Genomic DNA, 21423 nt, shown 5'->3' with positions numbered 1-21423 from the left:
ATGTTTTAAAAGCCCCACACCACTGGAGTTGTACTGGATGGATCTTTAACCGTTCCACATTCTCTTGCTGGTACAAACTCACATCACCACAGCAGAAACTGTGAACTTCTTCATGTCTCTTGATGTAAACCCAGATTTGTGAATTCACAGTCCTGAGTTGTCACTGGTCATCCTTTCCTTATTTCATGTCTCACAGATGCATGGAGCAGTCTCTCCCAGTCTGTGGATGCCTGGTGCCTCCTTCTGCTTGTTCCATATCTCGTGGTCTGTAACTTTCACCTCTCTGTCATTTGTGATTGGACGCATATCCACAGAGAAAAACACACAAACATTGGAAACAAGCCTACGTGGCTACACACACAAATGTGCAAGGCACACGGAAACATAGGCAAATAGGGAACATGGGTGTTTCTGCAGCTGAAGAACCAGTGCCTTATGTGAAATATAGAGATTTCCATATTTCTTATAGGAAAATATCCATTCTGAACTCAAATATGAAGTGTAGAGAAGTCCAAATTCCATGACGGAGACTTCCCCCCAGGTTTTGATACAATATATACAAGTCATTTCCCACTTCATGGAATCCATTCTTTGTTTTGGTATATGTTTTCAGAAATATAACAAACTCTTTACTTTATGAAGAAACAGTGGTGCCCATATTTTCACTTGTGCAATAGAGATAGTTCCAATTTCATACTGGTTTTCCATGACTTTAAAAGCAGTGATAAGATTTTCATATGTGAAATATCCAGAACTTTCTACTTGATGTTAGACAACCACCACGAGGATTCATGTATGAGGTGTAGATTAGTCCACATTTCACATTAAAAAAAAAAAACTGCTTCCAGATTTTCTTAAAATGAAGAAAAAAATGCAATATATCATGGAGTAAAACAAGCATCGCCATATTTGCACGCAAAAATGTAGGTAATTCTTCATTTGAGTTCAATTCAATCCAGTCTCTCAGTCGTGTTCAACTTTTGCTACCCCATTAACTGCTTTCCTGTCAATCACCAACTCCCAGAGATTACTCAAACTCATGTCTGTCATGTCGGTGATGCCATCTAACCATCTCATCCTCTGTCGTCCTCTTCTCTTATTGCCTTCAATGTTTCCCAGCATCAGGGTTTTTTCCAATGAGTCAGTTCCTTGCATCAGGGGTCGGGAATATTCGAGTATGTGTGTCAGCATCTGTGCTGCCAATGTATATTCAGGACTGATTTCCTTTAGCCTCCTTGACGTCCAAGAGACTCTCAAGGTTCTTCACCAATGCCACATTTTAAAGACATCAATTCTTCCATGCTCAGCTGTCTTTACAGTCTAAATCTCACATCCGTAAATTACTGCAGGAGAAACCATCGCTTTGACCAGGTGGACCTTCGCTGGCAAAGCAATCTCTCTGCTTTTCAATATACTGTCTAAGTAGTTCATAGCTATTAATCCAAGTACCAAGTGCCTTTTAATTTTACAGCTGCAGTCACAATCTGCAATTGTATTAGAGCCCCCCCAAATAAAGTCTATCAGTATTTCCATTGTTTCTCCATCCATATTTTAAGCCTGGATGGCACCATATGTCATGATATTAGCTTTCTGAATGTTGAGTTTTAACTCAAAATTTTCACTCTCCTCTTTCATTATCATCAAGACGTTCTTTATAACTACATCATCTTCCGCCATAAGAGTGATTTCATCAAGTATTTGAGGCTGTTGATATTTCTCAAAGCAATCTTTATTCATGCTTGTGCTTCTAGCATTTAGCATGTTGTATACAACATATGAACTATGGGTGGAGGTTTGTGACATTGTACAGGAGACAGGAACCAAGACCATCCGCAAGAAAATGAAAAGCAAAAAGAAAAACGGCTGTCTGAGAAGACCTTACAAAGATCTGTGAAAAAAAGTGAAGCTAAAAGCAAAGGAAAAAAGGAAAGATTTATCCATTTGAATGCACAGTTGCAAAGAATAGCAAGGAGAGTTAAGAAAGCCTTCCTGAGTGATCAACGCAAAGAAATACATGGGAACAATACAATGGGAAAGACTAGATCCCCTTCAAGAAAATTTGAGATACCAAGGGAATATTTCATGCAAAGAATGGCTCAATAAAGAACAGAAATGGTATGGACCTAATGAAGCAGAAGATATTAAGAAGAGGTGCAGCAAATACTCAGAAGTATACAAAAAAGATTTTTTACCACCTATATAATCACGATACTGTGATCACTTATCATCCCCTAGGGCCAGACATTCTGGAATGGGAAGCCAAGTGGGCCTTAGGAAACATAACTGTGAACAAAGCCCGTGGAAGTGACAGAATTTCAGTTGAGGTATTTCAAATCCTAAAAGATGATGCTGTGAAAGTGTTGCACTCAATATGTCAGCAAAAGTGGAAAGCTCAGCAGAGACCACAGGACTGGAAAAGGTCAGATTTCATTACAATCCCAAAGAAAGTCAATGCCAAAGATGCTCAAACCTACCGCACAATTGCAGTCATCTCACTCACTTGCTAGTAAATAATGATCAATATTTTTCATGCCAGGATTCAAAAATGGGTGAACCGTGAACTTTCAGAAGTTCAAGGTGGTTTTAGCAAAGGTAGAAGAACCAGAGATCAAACAGCCAACATCTGCTGGATCATCGAAAAAGGAAGAGAGTTCCAGAAAAACATCTATTTCTGCTTTAATCACCATGCAAAAACCTTTGGCTGTGTGGATCTCAAATAACTATGGACAATTCTGAAAGAGACCGAAACATCAGACCACCAGACTTGCCTCTTGAGAAACTGGTATGCAAGTCAGGAATGAATAGTTAGTACTGAATATTGAACAACATCCTGGTTCCAAATAGGAAAATGAACATATCAAGGCTGTACTGTCATCCTGCTTATTTAACTTATTTGCATAGTACATCATGAGAAGAGCTGGGCTTAAAGAAGCACAGCTGGAATCAAGATTGCTGAGAGAAATATCAATAACCTCAAATATCAATAACCTCACATATACAGGTGACACCACTCATATGGCAGAAACTAAAGAAAAATTAAAGAGTTTCTTGAGTAACGTAATGAGAGTGAACACATTGGCTTAACGTTCAACTTTTAAAAACTCATATTATGGCCTCCAGTCCCATCACTTCTGGCAAACAAACGGGGAAAGAGTGGAAAGAATGGCTTCCAATATTATTTTTTGGGGGGAGAGGGACTCCAAAATCACTGTAGATGTTGATTGTAGCCATGAAACTAAAATGTTTACTCCTTGGAAGGAAAGTTACGACCATCCTAGACAGCATATTAAAAAGCAGAGACCCGATTTTGCCAAAAAAGCTCTGTTTAGTCAAGCTATGTTTTTTTTTTGCAGTAGTCATGTATGGATGTCTTATTTGGACTTTAAAGAGTGCCAAGAATTGATGCTTTTGAATTATGGTGTTGGAGAAGACTGTTGAGTGTCCATTGGACTGCAAGGATATGCAACCAGCCAATCCTAAAGGAGATGAGTCCTGGATGTTCATTGGAATGACTGATGTTGAAGTTGAAACTCCAATACTTTGGCTAGCCGATGCGAACAACTGACTCAAAGGAAAAGATCCTCACACTGTGAAAGATTGAGGGTAGGGAGAGAAAGGAATGACAGAGGATGAGATGCCTGGATAACATTATCGACTCAATGGACATAAGTTTGGGTACACTCAAGGAGTTGGTAATGGACAAGCAGGTCTGGCGTTCTGCGGTTCATGGGGTCACAAAGAGTCGGACACGACTAAGTGACTGAAGTGGACATTACATATATTTTAAATAAGCAGGGTGACAATATGCACCTTGTCATAATCCTTTCCTTATTTGAAAGCAGTCCATTGCTTTACATCCAGTTGTAACAGTTTCTTCTTGAGTTGCATACAGATTTCCTAGGAGGCAGGTCAATTGATCTGGTATTCCTATCACATTAAGAGTTTTCCACAGTGTCTTGTGATCCACACAGTCAAAACCTTTGATATAAGCATGAGTAGAAGTAGATTTTTGTTAGTTTGTTTGTTCCTGTAGCTCTCTTGTTATCTTGATTATCCCACAGATGTTGGATATTTAATTTCTGGTTCCTCTGCCTTTACGAAATCCAGTTGGTACATCTGGAAATTCATGGTTCATGTACTGTTGAAGCCTGGCTTGTAGAATTGTGAACATTACTTTCCTTCCGTTTGAGATGAGGGCAACTGTATGTTTGTATGCACAGTCTTTGGGAGTATCTTTCTATGGGATCGGAATGAATTTTTCAAGGCCTGTGTCCATTGGTGAATTTTCCAAATTTGATGGCATATTGAGTGAAGCATTTACATAGCTGTTAAATAACTCAACTAGAATTCCATCAATCCCACTAGCTTTGTTCATATGGATGTTCATAAGGACTGCTTGCCTTCACATTCTAAGATGTCTGGCTCTAGGTGAGTGATCAAAACGTCTTGGTTATCTGGGTAATAAACACCCTTTTATGTATAGTTCTTCAATGTATTGTTGCCACCTCTTCTTAATATCTTCTGCTTCCATTACGTCCATGAAAATTCAGTATATTATTTTGAACATCTTTGCATGAAATATTCCTTTGGTATCTCTAATTTTCTTGAAGGGATCTTTGGTCTTGCCCATCCTATTATTTTCCTCTATTTCTTCGCTTTGATCACTGAGGAAGCCATTCTTTTCCTTCCTTCCTGTACTTTGGAACTCTGCCTTAAAATGGGTGTATCTTTCCTTTTCTCCTTTGCTTTCAGCTTCTATTCTTCTGATCTATTTGTAAGTCATCTTTAGAAAGCCATTATGCCTTTTTGTATTTCTTTTTCTTGAGGACGGCTTGGTCACTATTTCTTATACAGAGCCACAAATCTCTGTCTGTATTTCCTCACTCACACGTTCTATCAGATCTAATCCCTTGAAAATCTTTGTCACTTTCATGTTTAATCCTAAAGGATTTGATTTAGATAATATATGAATAGTCTAGTAGTTTTCCCTCCTTTTCTAATTTAAGTTTGAATTTGGCAATAAGGACTTCATGATCTGAGCCTCAGTTAGCTCTCAATCCTGTTTTTGTTGACTATGTATAGCATCTCCATCTTCAGCTGCAAAGAAAAGAATCAACCTGATTTCAGTATTGCACATCTGATAATTCCATGTGTAGAGTCTTCTCTTGTGTTGTTGACCAGGGTGCTTGCAATAAGCTGTGTGCTCTCTTGGCAGAGCTCTGTTAACCTTTGACTGGGTTCCTTTGGTACTCGAATGCCAAGTTTGCCTGTTACTCAGGTATCTCTTGACTTTCTACATTTGCATTCCATTCCTCTATGGTGAAAAGGACACATTTTGGGGGGTGTTAGTTCTAGATCGTCGTATAAGTCTTCATAGAACTGTTCCACTTCAGTTACTTCAGCATAACTGGTCAGGACACAGAATTGGATTACTACACTATTGAATGGATTGTCTTGGAAATGAGCAAAGATCCTTCTGCTTGATAGATATCTTATGATCTGTCACCTTCATCTCTTCTTCAGCTGTGAAAATACACATATCTACATAGAAAAAAACAGAAAAACACAGCTCACAAACTCACATGTGTAGACACACACAAATGTTCAAGGCACAGGAAAACTGGGAACATAGGTGTTTCTTTAGCTGAAGAACCAGTGCATCATATGAAATATAGAGATTTCCAGTTTTTATTTTTTATAGGAAAATATCTATTCTGATCACAAATACGAAATATAGGGAAGTCTAACATCCAAGATGGAAAATTAGTACCTAACTTTTAATACAGTAAATACAGGACATCACACATTTCATGGAAGAAACTCTTTCTTTTGCTATATGTTTGAGAAATGTAAAAATTCTCTACTTTATGAAATAACAGTGGTATCCAGATTTTCATTTGTGCAATAGAGAAAATTGAAATTTCATACTGGTTCTCCTTATCTTCAGAAAGTCAGTGACAAGATTTTCATATGTGAAATATACATATTTCCTCATTTAATGGTAGAGATCACTAACTGGATTTTCATACATGAGATGTAGAGAATTCCACATTTCACCTAAGTAAAAGAGCTTCCATGTTTCCATGAATGAAATTTAAAAAATGCCAAGTATCCTGTAGTAAAACCAGAATTACTATATTCACATGTAAAAATGTAGGTGATTCTACATTTGATTTTAGTTCAGTTCAGTCTCTGGATCATGTTCAGCACTTTGCGACACCATGGACTGCAGCAATGCATGCTTCCCTGTCCATCATCAACTCCCGGAGCATACACATACTCACATCCATCGAGTAAGTGATTCCTCCCAACCATCTCATACTCTGTTGTCCCCTTGTGCTTCAGTCGTCAATGTTTCCAATCATCAAGGTCTCTTCAAATGAGTCAGTTATTCTCATAAGGTGGCCAAATTATTGGAGCTTCACCTTCAAAATCAGTCCTTCCAATGAATATTCGGGATTGATTTCTTTTAGCCTCCTTAAGGCCAAGAGACACTAGTTTTCAGCAAAACTATTTGAAAAGCATCAAGAATTCTGCACTCAGCTATCCTTAGAGTCCAAATCTCACATCGATACGTGACTGCTGGAAAAACCATAGCTTTGACTATGGGGGCTTGGTAAAGCAATGTTTCTGCTTTCCAAGATGCTGTCTAGTTTGGTCATAGCTTTCTTCCCAGGAGTACATCTTTTAATTTCGTGGTGCAGTCAACATCAGCAGCAATTTTAGAGCCCCCAAAACAGAGTCTTTTGCTCTTTCCATTGTTTCTCCCTTTGCTGAGCATTGATTGGATTGGATGTCATGATGTTAGTTCTCTGAAAGTTGAGTTTTTAAGCCAAATTTTTCACTCCTCTCTTTCATTTTCATCAAAAGGCTCTTTAGTTACTCTTTACTTTCTGCCATAAGGGTGATGTCATCTTCTTCACAGAGTTTATTTGTATTTCTCCCAGCAGTATTAATTCAAGCTTGTGCATCATCCAGCTTGGCATTTCACAAGTTTTACACTGCATAGAGGTTAATTAAGCAGGGTGACAATATGCAGCCTTGGCACAATCTTTTCCTGATTTGAAAGCAGCCTGTTATCCCGTATCCTGTTTCTTCTTGACCTGGATATAGATTTCTCAAGAAGCAGGTCAGATGATCTGGTTTTACAACCACTTTATTATTATTATTATTATTTTTCACACTTTGTTGTCATCTCCACAGTCACAGGCTTCGGTGTAAAGAATGAAGCAGAAGTAGAGGTTTCGGTTTCAGTTTTGCTTTTCCTTTTTGGAGATCTCATGCTTTTTTAATGATCCTATGGATGTTGGCAATTTGATCTTTCATTCCCCACCTTTGTCTAAATCCAGCTTGAACATGTGGAAGTTCATTGTTCATGTACACTTGAATCTGGATTGGACAATATCGAGCATTACTTTCTACCGCTTGACTTGGGGGCAAATGTGTGGTAGTGTGAACATTCCTTGGGATTTGGCCTTTCTCTGGGATTGGAGTGAAAACTGAACTTTTCCAGTCCTGTGGCAATGGCTGAGTTTTTTAAATTTGCTGTCATATTGAGTGTAGCACTTTCATAGAATCATTTTTAGCCTGTGAAATAACTCTACTAACATTCCATCAGCTCCACTAGTTTTCTCCATATGATGTTTCATAAGGATTACTTTACGTCACATTCCAAGATGTCTGGGTCCAGATGAATGATCACACCATCGAGTTTATCTGGGTATTGAAGATCCTTTTTCTATAGTTCTTCTGTATATTCTTGACACCTCTTTTTGATATATTCTACTTCTGTTAGGTCCGCACCATTTATGTTCTCTATTTTGACCATATTGGCATGAAATATTCCCTTGGTATCTCTAATTATCTTGAAGAGATCTAGCCTTTTCCATGCCGTTTTTTCCCCTCTGTTTCTTTGGACTGTTCACTGAGGTAGACTTTCTTATCTCTCCTTCCTCTTCTTTGAAACTCTGCACAAACGGATATATCTGTCCTTTTCTCCTTTGTTTTAGCTTCTATTCATTTCTCAGCAATTTGTAAGGTATACTCAGACACCCATTTTGCCTTTTTACATTTCTTTTTCTTGAGGATGGTTTTGATCACTGCCTTTTGCACAATTTCACAAACCTCTGTAGTTAGTCAGGAACTCTATCAGATCTAATCCCATGGATCTATTTGTCACTTTCACTGTGCAATCATAAGGGATATTATTTAGGTCTCACATCAATAGTCTAGTGGTTTCGCTACTTTTTTAAATTTAAATCTGAATTTGGCAATAAAGAATTCATGATCTGAGTCACAATAGATCACAGTCTTATTTTTGCTTACTGTATATAGTTTCTCCATTTTTGCTGCAAAGAAAAGAATCAATCTGGTTTCAGTTTTGACCATCTGATAATGTCCATGTATAGAATCTTGTCCTGTGTTGCTGGAAGTGAGTGCTTTCAATGAGCAGTGTGTTCCCTTGGCAAAGCTCTATTTCTTTTCACTGGCTCCGTTTTGTCGTCCAAAGCCAAATTTTTCTGTTACACCAGGTATCTCTGGACTTCCTACTTTTGCATTCCATTCCCCTATGATGAAAAGGACATCTTTTATGGGTGTAAGTTCTAGAAGTTCTTGTAGGTCTTCACAAAGTTGCACTACATCAGCTTCTTCGACATTACTATTTGTTGCACAGGCATGGATTACTGTGATGTTGACTGGTTTGTTTTGGAATCGAACAGAGATCATTCTGTCGTCTTTGAGATTGCCTCCAAGACTACATTTTGAACTCTTTATTAACTATGACAGCTACTCCATTTTCTGTAAGGGCTTCTTGCCCACAATAGTAGGCATAATGGTCATCTAAGTTAAAGTCACCCTTTCCAGTCCATTTTAATTCACTGATGCCTAAAATGTCGATTCTCACTCCTGCCATCACCTGTTTGACCCCTTCTGAACGACCTTAATTCACGGACCTAACCTTCCAGGCTTCTATGCAATATTATTCTTTACAGCATCAGAATTCATTCTATCTCCAGTCACATCTGCAACTGGTTTCTCTTTTTACTCTGGCTCCATGCCTTCATTCTTTCTGTGATCTGCTTCATTCTTTCCTGTGCACTGATCTGCTGTAGCATCTTTGTCAACTACCAACCTTGGGAGTTCCTATTTCTGCATGCTATATTTTGCCATTATATGCTGCTCATGTGTTTCTCAAGGCAGGAATACTGAAGAGGTTTTCCATTCCATTCTCCAAGGACCACATTCTGTCAGAACCCTTCACTATGACCCGGCCATCTTGTGTGGCCTTACATGCCTCGCTCATAGTTTCATTGAGTTAGACAAGGCTATGGAGCAGGTGATCAGTTTGGTTAGTTTGCTGTGATTATGATTTTCATTCTGTCTTCCCGCTGATGGAGAAAGATAAGAGGCTTGTGGAAGCTTCCTGGTGGGAGAGAATAACTGAGGGAAAACTGGTTCTTATTCAGATGGACAGGTCCATGTTCAGTTGAGTTCAGTTTTGTGGCTCAGTCCTGTTCAAATCTTTGCATCCCCGTAAACTGCAGCATGTCAGGCCTCCTTATCCATCACCAACTCACTGAGTTTACTCTAACTCATGTCCATTGATTCGGTATGACATCCAACTATATTCTGCTGCCCCTCCTCCGCCCACCTTGTACCTTTCCCAGGAGCAGGGTCTTTTCCAGTGAGCCCATTCTTCACATCAGGTGGCCAAAGTATTGGAGTTTCACCTTTAGCCCCAGTCCTTACAAGGAATATTCAGGACTGATATCCTTTAGGACGGTCTGGTTGGATTTCACCTAGGCATCCAAGAGACTCTCAAGAGTCTTCTCCAATACCACAGTTCAGAAGCATTAATTTTCCTGCTCCGATTTCTTTATAGTCCACCTCTCACATGCATACATAACTTCTGGATAAACAACAGCTTTGACTAGATGCACATTTCATGTAAAATTTCTACACAACATTTTCATATCTGAAATAAACATAGTTCATGGCTTATAAGACAATGTGTTCCCTGGTTTTCACATTTAAAGAGCAAAAATCCCACCTTTCCATGTCCAAAATTCCTCAACAGTTTTTCATACGTCAATTATAGAGTATTCATTACCGCCTATCGGAGACTCTGCTTACAATTTTAAATATGGCAGATATGCAGTATTCCTTACTTCAGTTAGAAACATCTGCACTTAGATGTTGAAATATGAAATATAGAGAATTCCATGCTTTGAGGAATTACTTTAGTTTGTTTATTTTTAACTTAGGGATAATTATTTTACAGAATTTTGCACAAAAGCATCAATTCTTCCGCGCTCAGATTTCTTCACAGTCCAACTCTCACATCCACACATGACCATTGGAAAAACCATAGCCCTGACTAAACAGACCTTTGTTGGCAAAGTAATGTCTCTGCTTTTTAATATGCTATCTAGGTTGGTGATAACTTTCCTTCCAAGGAGTAAGTGTCTTTTAATTTCATGGCTGCAATAAGCATCTACAGTGATTTTGGAGCCCAAATTATTAAAGTCTGACACTCTTTCCCCTGTTTCTCCATCTATTTATCATGAAGTGAAGGGACAAGATGCCATGATCTTAATGTTCTGAATTTTGCGCTTTAAGCCAACATTTTCACTCTCCTCTTTCAATTTCATCAAGAGGTTTTTTAATTCCTCTTCACTTTCTGCCATAAGGGTGGTGTCATCTGCATATCTGAGGTTTTTATATTTCTCCCGGCAGTCTTGATTCCCGCTTGTGCTTCTTCCAGCCCAGTGTTTCTCATGATGTATTCTGCATATAAATTAAAAAAGCACAGTGACAATATACACTCTTGACATACTCCTTTTCCTGTTTTGAACCGGTCTGTTGTTACAAGTACATCACTAACTGCTCTTTCCTCACCTTCATATAGTTCTCTAAGAGACAGGTCAGGTTGTCTGCTATTCCCATCTCTTCCAAAATTTTTCACAGTTTATTGTAATCCACACAGTCAAAGGCTTTGCATAGTCAATAAGGCAGAAAGAGAGGTTTTTGTCTGGAATTCTCTTGCTTTTTCCATGATCCATCGGAATTTGGCAATTTGATCTCTCTTTCCTCCGACTTTTCTGAAACCAATTTGAACATCTGGAAGTTCACGTTTACTCCTTCTATTTGCAGAGTAGTGATGGGACCAGAGGCCCTTATCTTTGTTTTTACGAATGCTGAATTGTCAGCTTGATTTTACACTCTTCTCATTCACCCTCATCAAAAGACTCTTTATTTCTTCTTCACTTTCTATTTGTTTCATAGTTGCCATCTATATATCTGAGGCTGTTGATGTTTCTCCCAACCCTTGATGCCAGCTTGTGATTTACTCATTTATTACTTTAATAGTATACTCTACTTAAGATTCTCATAAGCAGAGTGACAATTTAGAGATTTGTCACTCTCTTTTCCCAGTTTTGAACATTCAATTGTTCCATGTCTGGTCCCAATTCTTGCGGCTTGACTCATTTAAGGATGCTTTCAACTTTTACTTCCTCAATCATTTTCCAAGTACCCCACCCCTTTTCGTTTTCGGTGTTCTCCATCTAGACACCTAAGTTTCTCATTGTGGGACATTTATCATTGCCCCAGTCAGAGCTTTGCCTGTTTAACTTGTTGTTTTCGTTGCTCATCTCACCAGGCTTCATTTATTTCCTCCTTTCTACCTCCACCTAATTAGTTTTTTCTCAGTCTCAGTTATTCTACTGTTGGTTCCTTCCAGGGTGTTGTTAATCTCAGTTATTGCATGGATTATTGCTCTTTGACTCTTCTTTATTTCTTCTAGATCCATGGTAAACATGTTTATTTCTTCTCATTCCAGTCCTCCAGTGTATTTACTGGCAACTCTACGTATCTTTTAAGATTTTGATCATATTTACTCTCGTTATTCTGAATTATTTTTCAGGAAAACTTCCTAACTCTTCTTTTCTTTGTCTTTGTGTGTTTTTATCATTTACCTTCAGCAGCTGCATATTTCTCTCCCTTTTCATTTTGCTTTGATTACTGTGATTTGGGTCCCCTTTCTGCAGGCCGGAGGGTTATAGCTCCAATATATTGTGGATCCTGTCCTTTGTGGGTGGGATTGGACCAGTGACTTCTCCAGGTTTAATGCTTCGGATCATTTGTGTCTGTGCACTGGCATGCGGATCTGTGTCTCTTCTCTCTGAAATTCAATAAATTGTCCATGGACAGTGCTTTGGGGTATTTGTGGGTTTGGTATGGCCTAGTGCACCCCCTTTTATAATATTCATCGTTTTGTTTCTGTTTGCTGGAGAATAGGTGTGGTTTCTCTTGTACTGAACTTATCGACTCAAGTGTGGAGATTGCTTTCCATGTAGACATGGAAATTCTGGGGTGTGTGCTTGTCCTTTAAAGATCCTTGAGGTAAGGAGTTCGATGTTGCTCAAAGGTCTAGAATCGATATCCTGGCCTCTGGGTTTCTTTTTCCAGGTTGCAGTAACATCAAAAGTCTACATCCACACAACACAGAAGATAAACCCCAGGTTAATGGTGGCATTACTCTCCTCATCCAGAAAGTATCAACAGGATGCACAGAATTTCAGACAGCAGAGAAAAGGGAGGAGTGTGAAAGAGGTGCCTAGGAGGAGATAGGGGAGTGTTAAAATGGAAAACAGCAATCAATTAAGGAAACGAATCCATAAATGAAATCACATCATAAATATTTTGTTACTAAAGTCACAAAATTGTTATCAATTTTGGGAAAATAAACGTTAAGAAACAAGAAAAATAGTGTAAAAAAAGAAAATGGAGTTTAAATTTATTCTCTCATATATAAAAAATGTGTTTAAAAATAGATTTATATGTGTTTTGTTTGAAAGATAATAATAGTTAATAGAAATAAAAGTTTAGGGTATAATAAAGTCTAAAATAGTTTAAAGTTCAATAAATCATATGGAAATAGATCGCAGAGTTTCAAAGCAGTTGTGTGATTTTTGGTTTCAATAGAGTGTCAGATAGTCTCTTGTTGAAGCTTGTATTGTCAAAGTTGACTGCTGTTCCTCAGTTGAACAGTCTGGGCATATATTGCTGACTTATTCCATTGAACCTGTCACTTCTGGGTTGGTTTTTGTTTCTTTGTTTATATTTCCTTCTTTTATTTGAAAACCTCTCCATATCTCGTTTTCACCATGAAACGAGGGTGCAGTAGCCTCATATTCGAGCTCACTTGTTCAGTGCTTTGGGTGGTGAGGGGTGGGACACAGAAATCAAATACCATTGGGATATTGGGGGTGGTTGAGGTGGATTGATCACATTAGGCTTTTGAATGACAAATGTGACATGTACTTTCTGGGTCCACACTGCTCAGATTCCTGGTTGATACAAGAGGGCACAGTCCCAAGTGGGCCCTGTGTTGCATGCACTTCCCAGCCAATCAGGCAGTCAGGTGCTTGGCAAGGGCCATGACAACGATTGGTTATGTGCTTTGTGCTCTTCCCAAGTCCAAAATCTCGGGTGACTTGTTGGAGGCAAGGCACAGTCCCAGGTCGGCCGTGCATCTTATGCAGCTCTCTGGTCTCAGTCACTCAGTTTGCTGCCTGTGCCAGAAGGCACAGTCTCAAGTGTGCCATGTGTCTCCTCAGGCTAACTGACCCAGGCTGTCATGTCCCTGGCCTATGTGAACTGTCCATGAAGTGAGGAATTCATCATTAGCAACTGTCAGCCAGCTTAGAGCTTGGTAGGGGATGTCTCTGGGGCCAAGATACTAGTAACCTCTTTCCTTCTGCCTCTGGCAGTCGTACACGTTCTTCTCTCAATCTGTGGAGGAAAGGGTCTTAAATGGACACTGGCTTGGTCTCCTTTGGTATTTTCTAGTGCACAATCTTCTGTTCTGTGAGTATGCCATGGTTCAATGTGGGCTTAGAGCCTTCTCACAGGAAAGGTCCTTTCTAAAATTTCTGTCTCCAGTGTCCCCATGGTTTAGGTTTGTGTGTTATCTTAGCTTCGTCACATTGTCCTCAGGGCACTAAAGCCTGCTTTTAACCATAACGTGTTTGATACATCCCAGACCTGCCTTCAATGCCCCATGTATGACAGTGGACGGGAGTATCTGAATCATTCCTTGGCTAGTGATCAGATTTATTGGCATAAGCTCTGTTTTTGTTCTTCCTCTCTCCAGTTCTATTTCTTCCCCGACTGACACCTATGAGAGAGGGTTTCTTATTTTGTGCAAATTTCTCCTCCTTTAAGACTCCTTCTCCAAGGAGAGTCTCGATCCCTAAAAACATTTCCTCCCTTTCATCACTTATTTTTTCTTACCTACTTTTTAAGAGACTGGTTTTCCTTTATCAGTTTCTAGGGCCCATCAACATCAGTCACAAATTGGTTTCTGGAAGGTGTTCCACGTGCAATCTATCCTTTGATGGATTTGTGTGGGAGAAAGTGGACTCAGGCTCCTATTCCTCTAACACAATGAGACCCCCACCGCAACCCTGGAAGATCCATTTTTTTAACTGAAATCTTGTTGTTGTTCAGTCACAAAGCCATGTCAGACTCTTTGTGACCCCTTGGACTGCAGCACACAAGGCCTCTCTGCCCCTCACCATCTCCCAGGGTCTACCTGAGATCATGTCCATGAATGGGTGAAATGATACAGCCTTCTCCTCCTCTCTAACCCATTTGTCCTCCTTATTTCATTATTTCCTGCTAATCAGGGTCTTTTCTCGTGAGTCAATTCTTTGCTCAGGTGGTCAAAGCTTTGGAGACTCAGCTTGCGCGTCAGTGATTCAATGCATCTTCAGAGTTGATTTCCTTTATGTTTGACTAGCTTGATCTCATTGCAATCCAATGGACACTCACAAATCATCCCAAGCAGAGCACTTTGGTGTTCTCACATCCATACATGTCTACTGGAAAGACCATTAGTGTTACTCAATGTGAATCCTTTGGTCAAGTCAACTTTTCACTTTTTAACACACTTACTAAATTTGTGAGCACTTTTCTCCCAGGAAGCAACTGTCTTCTAATTTTATTGCTGCCATCACCATCACAGTGAATATAGAGCCACAAAAGAGGAAATCTGTCACTGATTCTGCTTTTCCCACCTTTATTTCCCATGAAGTAGTGGGACCAGATACCGTGATCTTATTTTGTATAATACTGAGAATTCAAGTGTATTGTTTACCCTGTGTTCCTTTCAACATTGAGAATTATTTTATTATTTTATCGTTGTTTTCCCCTCAATGATTTGGATAAGAAATTATTTTCTAAGAGTGTTCTAAGATGGTCGCTACTCATTATACATAATAGTGCTGGCTTTAATTTTCCTTTTGAAGCATTTCTGTCATGCTTCTGTGACAACTCTGTAAAATGTTGACAAAATGCACAGCCTATATTACATTTCTCTATTAACATAATATATTGAGCTTGTTCATATTATCTAGTTAGGTTTTCTCTGATGTGGCAACTACAAAAATACAAAGGAGGACAAGAAATAAGGATATAATGTGGAGGGCAGAATGAAGCTGAACCCCTGTGGCATGAAGTGAGAGAAATTTTGATCATCAATGATTTCTATTGAAATATTTGGTACCAGAAGTTTAAAGGGATGAAAGAAAAATGTACATACTGAATTATGGAGAAGTGATTTTAATGTACACATCATATAATTTGAATGTTCTGCAGTTCATTTGAGTTCAGATGCTCAGTCATCACCACTCTTTGCCACCCCATGAATCACAGCATGTCAGGCCTCCCTGTAGATCACCAAGTTGCGGAGTTCACTCAAACACATGTCCATCGAGTCGGTGATGCCATCAAGCCATCTCATTCCCTGTCGTCCCCTTTTCCTCCCACCCCCAATCCTTCCCAGCATCAGAGTCTTTTCCAATGAGTCAACTCTTCGCATGAGGTGGCCAAAGAATTGGAGTTTCAGCTTTAGCATTAGTCCTTCCAAAGAAAACCCAGGATCAATCTCCTTTAGAATGAACTGGTTGGATCTCCTTGCAGTCCAAGGGACTCTCAAGAGTCTTCTCCAGCACCACAGTTCAAAAGCATCAATTCTTTCTTCACAGTCCAACTCTCACATCCATACATGACCATTGGAAAAACTATAGCCTTGACTAGACGGACATTGTTTGGTAAAGTAATGTCTCTGGTCTTTAATATGCTATCTAGGTTGGTCGTAACTTTCCTCCCAAGGAGTAAGCGTCTTTTAATTTCATGGCTACAATCAGAATCCACGATGATTTTGGATCTGACACTGTTTCCTCTGTAACACGTTTTATTTCCCATGAAGTGATGGGACCAGATGCCATGGTCTTTGTTTTCTGAATGTTGAACTTCAAACCAACCTTTTCACTCTCCTCTTTTGCTTTTGTCAAGAGGCTTTTTAGTTCCTCTTCACTTTCTGCCATAAAGGTCGTATATTCTGCATACCTGAGGTTATTGATATTTCTCCTGGCAATCTTGAATCCAGCTTGTGCCTCTTCCAGCCCAGCGTTCCTCATGATGTAATCTGCATATAAGTTAAATAAGCAAGGTGGCAATATATAACCTTGACGTACACCTATTCCTATTTGGAACCAGTCTGTATCTCCAAGTAAATGAGAGTTGTAGTTTTATGTGCTCAAGGTGTCCTCATATGTATGAACCCCATCTCTTACACAAAGAATATTGAAAGATAAGCTCGATTAAGTGATAGTCTTTCAGCAATAGGATCTATATTATTCAGCCAGAAAGTTATTAAGTAGTGTTGGGGTACCCAAACAGTTCATTTAAGACTGGAAGCAAGCAAAGATTTTGACCACCCAAATAAAGTTGTTTAAAATTATATTTTGACATATACACATATATACACATATGTGCATGTTTGTATGTATGGGTGTGTGTATAGAGAAATGTACAATGGCTTTTAATTCCGTTAGGCAAAGCAGCAATGGAAAAAAATTCAAACCCAAAAGCAGAATGATTCAAAAGTCTACTCGGTTATTGAATATACGTAAATGGAAATACTTCCAAATATGTTTCTTTGGCTACATCTAAAATATGAGGACTCCTTTATACCACTCCTCTCTTTCATTTTAATAAATATCTACCAATTTTCAAATGTTTGTCCAGGTTTAATGACAAAAATAAACACTTATGGAAATATATATATACATATATACATAATAGATATACAAATATCTATATAAAATAGACAGATATGTTTGCTTAACAGAAAATATTGATACCAATTTTAGATGTCAGAATTATTTCCAACTCCATGCTCCATCTCATCATGAAAGAGCCAAAGCTGTTGTTGACTCAAACACTCCAAGAACTGGGGATCCTGATTAAAAATCGAACCTGGAACTGGGATTCTCAGTCACATATGATCACGCTCTAAATCCAACACTTTATTTCCTTTCTTGTTCTTCTCAGTCCCTTCTTAAGATTGAAAAGTATGAAAACCGAGAGAGAGAAATAGGAGATTCTAGACTTCCTCGTGTTCCAAGAGTAATATTAATCAGATAAAATAGAAAAGACAGAAACAAAGGAAAATAATCAAGCGATATAGAATAATAATGTTTTAGCCATTAAGGAAAGTCAAGGATCTTTAGTTCATCCTCAAGGGCCATAAATAACATTCTGAGCAATATCCTGAGAACCGTTTTAGAGATACTAAAAATCACTGCAGATGCTGATTGCAACCATGAAATTAAAAGACGCTTACTCTTTGGAAGGAAAGTTATGAACAACCTTGATAGTATATTAAAAAGCAGAGACATTACTTTGCCAACCAAGATCTGTTTAGTCAAGGCTATGGTTTTTCCCATGGTAATGTACAGATATGAGAGTTGGACTGTGAAGAAAGCTGATCCCCAAATAATTGATGCTTTTGAACTGTGGTGTTGGAGAAGACTCTTGAGAGTCCCTTGTACTGCAAGGAGATCCAACCAGTCCATTCTAAAGGAGATCAATCCTGGTTGTTCATTAGAAGGACTGATGCTAAAGCTGAAACTGCAATACTTTGGCTACCTCATGCGACAAGTTGGCTCACTGGAAAAGACTCTGATGCTGGGAAATGTTGGGGGCGGGAGGAGAAGGGGACGACAAAGAATGGGATGGCTAGATGGCATTACCAACTCTGTGGACATGAGTTTGAGTGAACTCTGGGATTTGGTGTTGGAAAGGGAGGCCTGGAGTGCTGTGATTCATGGGGTCGCGGAGAGTCGGACACGACTGAGCGACTAAACTGAACTGAACTGAACTGAAAGCCCCAACCTGGCTGAAATGTAAGTACCTAGATCACAGAGTAGTTAGAACCAGATGGGCAATGATGTTGACTTCCAATATCCTCAGTAACAGGTCACTAGTAGAATGTCCCCAAAGTATATCACACACCCCATGCCCAACCTCACTGTGTCATTAAAATCGTTCCCCTGAAAATATTCAGGGAGTGTGGGTCTTTGATGGACCAGCTGCTAGGACACCTTACTTGGTTCTACAATAAACTATTGCAGAGAAGTGAGTAATCAAACTTTAGTTGGGTTCAGTTCAGTCGCTCAGTGGAGTCCGACTCTTTGCGACCCCATGTATCACAGCATGCCAGTCCTCCCTGTCCATCAGTAATTCCCGGAGATCACTCAGACCCGCCTCCATCGAGTCTGTGATGCCATCCAGCCATCTCATACTCTGTCGTCCCCTTCTCCTCCTGCCCTCAATCCCTCCCAGCATCAGAGTCTTTTCCAGTGAGTCAACTCGTCTCATGAGTTGGCCAAAGAACTGGAGCTTCAGATTGAGCATCAGTCCTTCCAATGGATATCCAGAACTGATCTCCTTTAGAATGGACTGGTTGGATCTCCTTGCAGTCCAAGGGACTCTCCAGAGTCTTCTCCAGCACCACAGTTCAAAAGAATCAGTTCTTCGGGGATCAGTTTTCTTCACAGTCCAACTCTCACATCCACCATACCCTTGACTAGACGGACTTTTGTTGGCAAAGTAATGTCTCTGTTCTTTAATATGTTATCTAGGTTGGTCATAACTTTCCTCGCAAGAAGTAAGCATCTTTTAATTTCAAAACTACAATCAGCATCCGCAGTGATAAAGTCTGACACTGTTTCCCCATATATTTCCCATGAAGTGATGGGACCGGATGCCATGATCTTAGTTTTCTGAATGTTGGCTTCAAGCCAACTTATTCACTGTCCTCTTTCACTTTCATCAAGAGGCTTTTTAGTTACTCTTCACTTTCTGCAGTAGGAGTGATGTCATCTGCATATCTGAGGTTATTGATATTTCTCGTGGTAATTTTGATTCCAGCCTGTGCTTCTTCCAGCCCAGCATTTCTCATGATGTACTCTGCATAGACGTTAAATAAGCAGGGTGACAATATACAACCTTGAAATACTCCTTTTCCTATTTGGAAGCTGCCTGTTGTTCCATGTCCCGTTTTAACTATTTTTTCCTGACCTGAATACAGGTTTCTCAAGAGGCAGGGCATTTGGTATTTCCATTTGGTATTTCTGGTATTTCCATCTCTTTCCGAATTTCCCAGATTTTATTGTGATCCACACAGTCAAAGGCTTTGGCATAGTCAACGAAGCAGAAATAGATGTTTCTCTACAACTCTCTTGCTTTATCCATGATCCAGAGGATGTTGGTAATTTGACCTCTGGTTCCTCTGCCTTTTCTAAAACCAGTTTGAACATCTGGAAGTTCACGGTTCACATATTACTGAAGCTTGGCTTGGAGAATTTTGAGCATGACTTTATTAGCCTACGAGATGAGTGCAGTTGTGAGGTCATTTAAGCATTCTTTGGCATTGCCTTTCTTGGGATTGGAATGAAGACTGACCTTTTCCATTCCTGTGGCCACTGTTGAGTTTTCCAAATTTGCTGGATTATTGAGTGTAGCACTTTCACATCTTCTTTCAGGGTTTGAAATAGCTCATCAGAAATTCTGTCACCTCCACTAGCTTTGTTCATATTGATGCTTTCTAAGGCCCACTTGACTTCATATTCACTTGACTTCACATTCCAAGATGTCTGGCTTGAAGTCATTGATCACACCATCATGATTATCTTGGCTGTGAAGATCTGTTTTGTACAGTTCTTCTGTGTATTCTTGCCATCTCTTCTTAATATCTGCGGCTTCTCTTAGGTCCCTACAATTTCTGTCCTTTATCGAGCCCATCTTTGCATGAAATGTTCCCTTGGTATCTCTAATATTCTTGAAGAGATCTCTTGTCTTTCCCATTCTGTTGTTTTCATCGATTTCTTTGCATTGATTGCTGAGGAAGGCTTTCTTATTTCTCCTTGTTATTCTTTGGAACTCTGCATTCAGATGCTTATACCTTTTTATTTCTCCTTTGCTTTTCGCTTCTTTTCTTTTCACAGCTATTTGTAAGGCCTCCCCAGACAGCCATTTTGCTTTTTAGCATTTCTTTTCAATGGGGATGGTCTTGGTCCCTGTTTCCTGTACAATGTCATGAACCTCCGTCCATAGTTCATCAGCCACTCTATCTATCAGATGTAGTCCTTTAAATCTATTTCTCCTTTCCACAGTATAATCATAAGGGATTGATTTAAGTCATATCTGAATAGTTTAGTGGCTTTCCCTACTTTCTTCAATTTAAGTCTGAATTTGACAATAAGGAGTTTATGATCTGAGCCACAGTCAGCTCTGGTCTTGTATTTGCTAACTTTATAGTATTTCTCCACTTTGGTTGCAAAGAATACAGTCAATCTGATTTTGGTGTTGACCATCTGGTGATGTCCATGTGTCGAGTCTTCTCTTCTGTTGCCAAAAGAACTTGCTTGCTCTGACCAGTGTGTTCTCATGGAAAAACTCTATTAGCCTTTGTCCTGTTTCATTCTGTGCTCCCAGGCCAGATTTCCCAGTTACGCCAGGTGTTTCTTAATTCCTATTTTTGCATTCCAGTCCCCTAAAATGAAAAGGACATATTTTTTAAGTGTTAGTTCTAAAAGGTCTTGTAGGTCTTCACAGAACCGTTCAACTTGGGCTTTTTAAGTGTTAATGGTTGGGGCATAGGCTTGAATTACTGTAATATTAAATGGTTTGTGTTGGAAATGAACAGAAATCATTCTGTTCGTTTGGAGATTGCATCCAAGTACATCATTTCGGAATCTTCTGTTGACCGTGATGACTACTCCATTTCTTCTAAGGGATTCCTGCCCACAGTAGTATATATAATGGTCATCTGAGTTAAATTTACCCATTCCAGTCCATTTTAGTTCACTGATTCCTAGAATGTCTACGTTCAATCTTGCCATCTCTCGTTTGACCACTTCCAATTTGTCTTGATTCATGGACCTATCATTCCAGGTTCCTATGCAATATTGTTCTTTGCATCATCAGACCTTGCATATATCACCAGTCACATCCACAACTGGACATTCCTTTTGCTTTTGCTCCATCCCTTCATTTTTTCTGAAGTTA

Source organism: Moschus berezovskii, chromosome Y, assembly GCF_049115385.1.
Source record: "Moschus berezovskii isolate FMDL1 chromosome Y, NW_MosBer_1.0, whole genome shotgun sequence".
Taxonomy (NCBI): Eukaryota; Metazoa; Chordata; class Mammalia; order Artiodactyla; family Moschidae; genus Moschus; species Moschus berezovskii.
Note: the sequence above shows the minus strand (reverse complement) of the source record.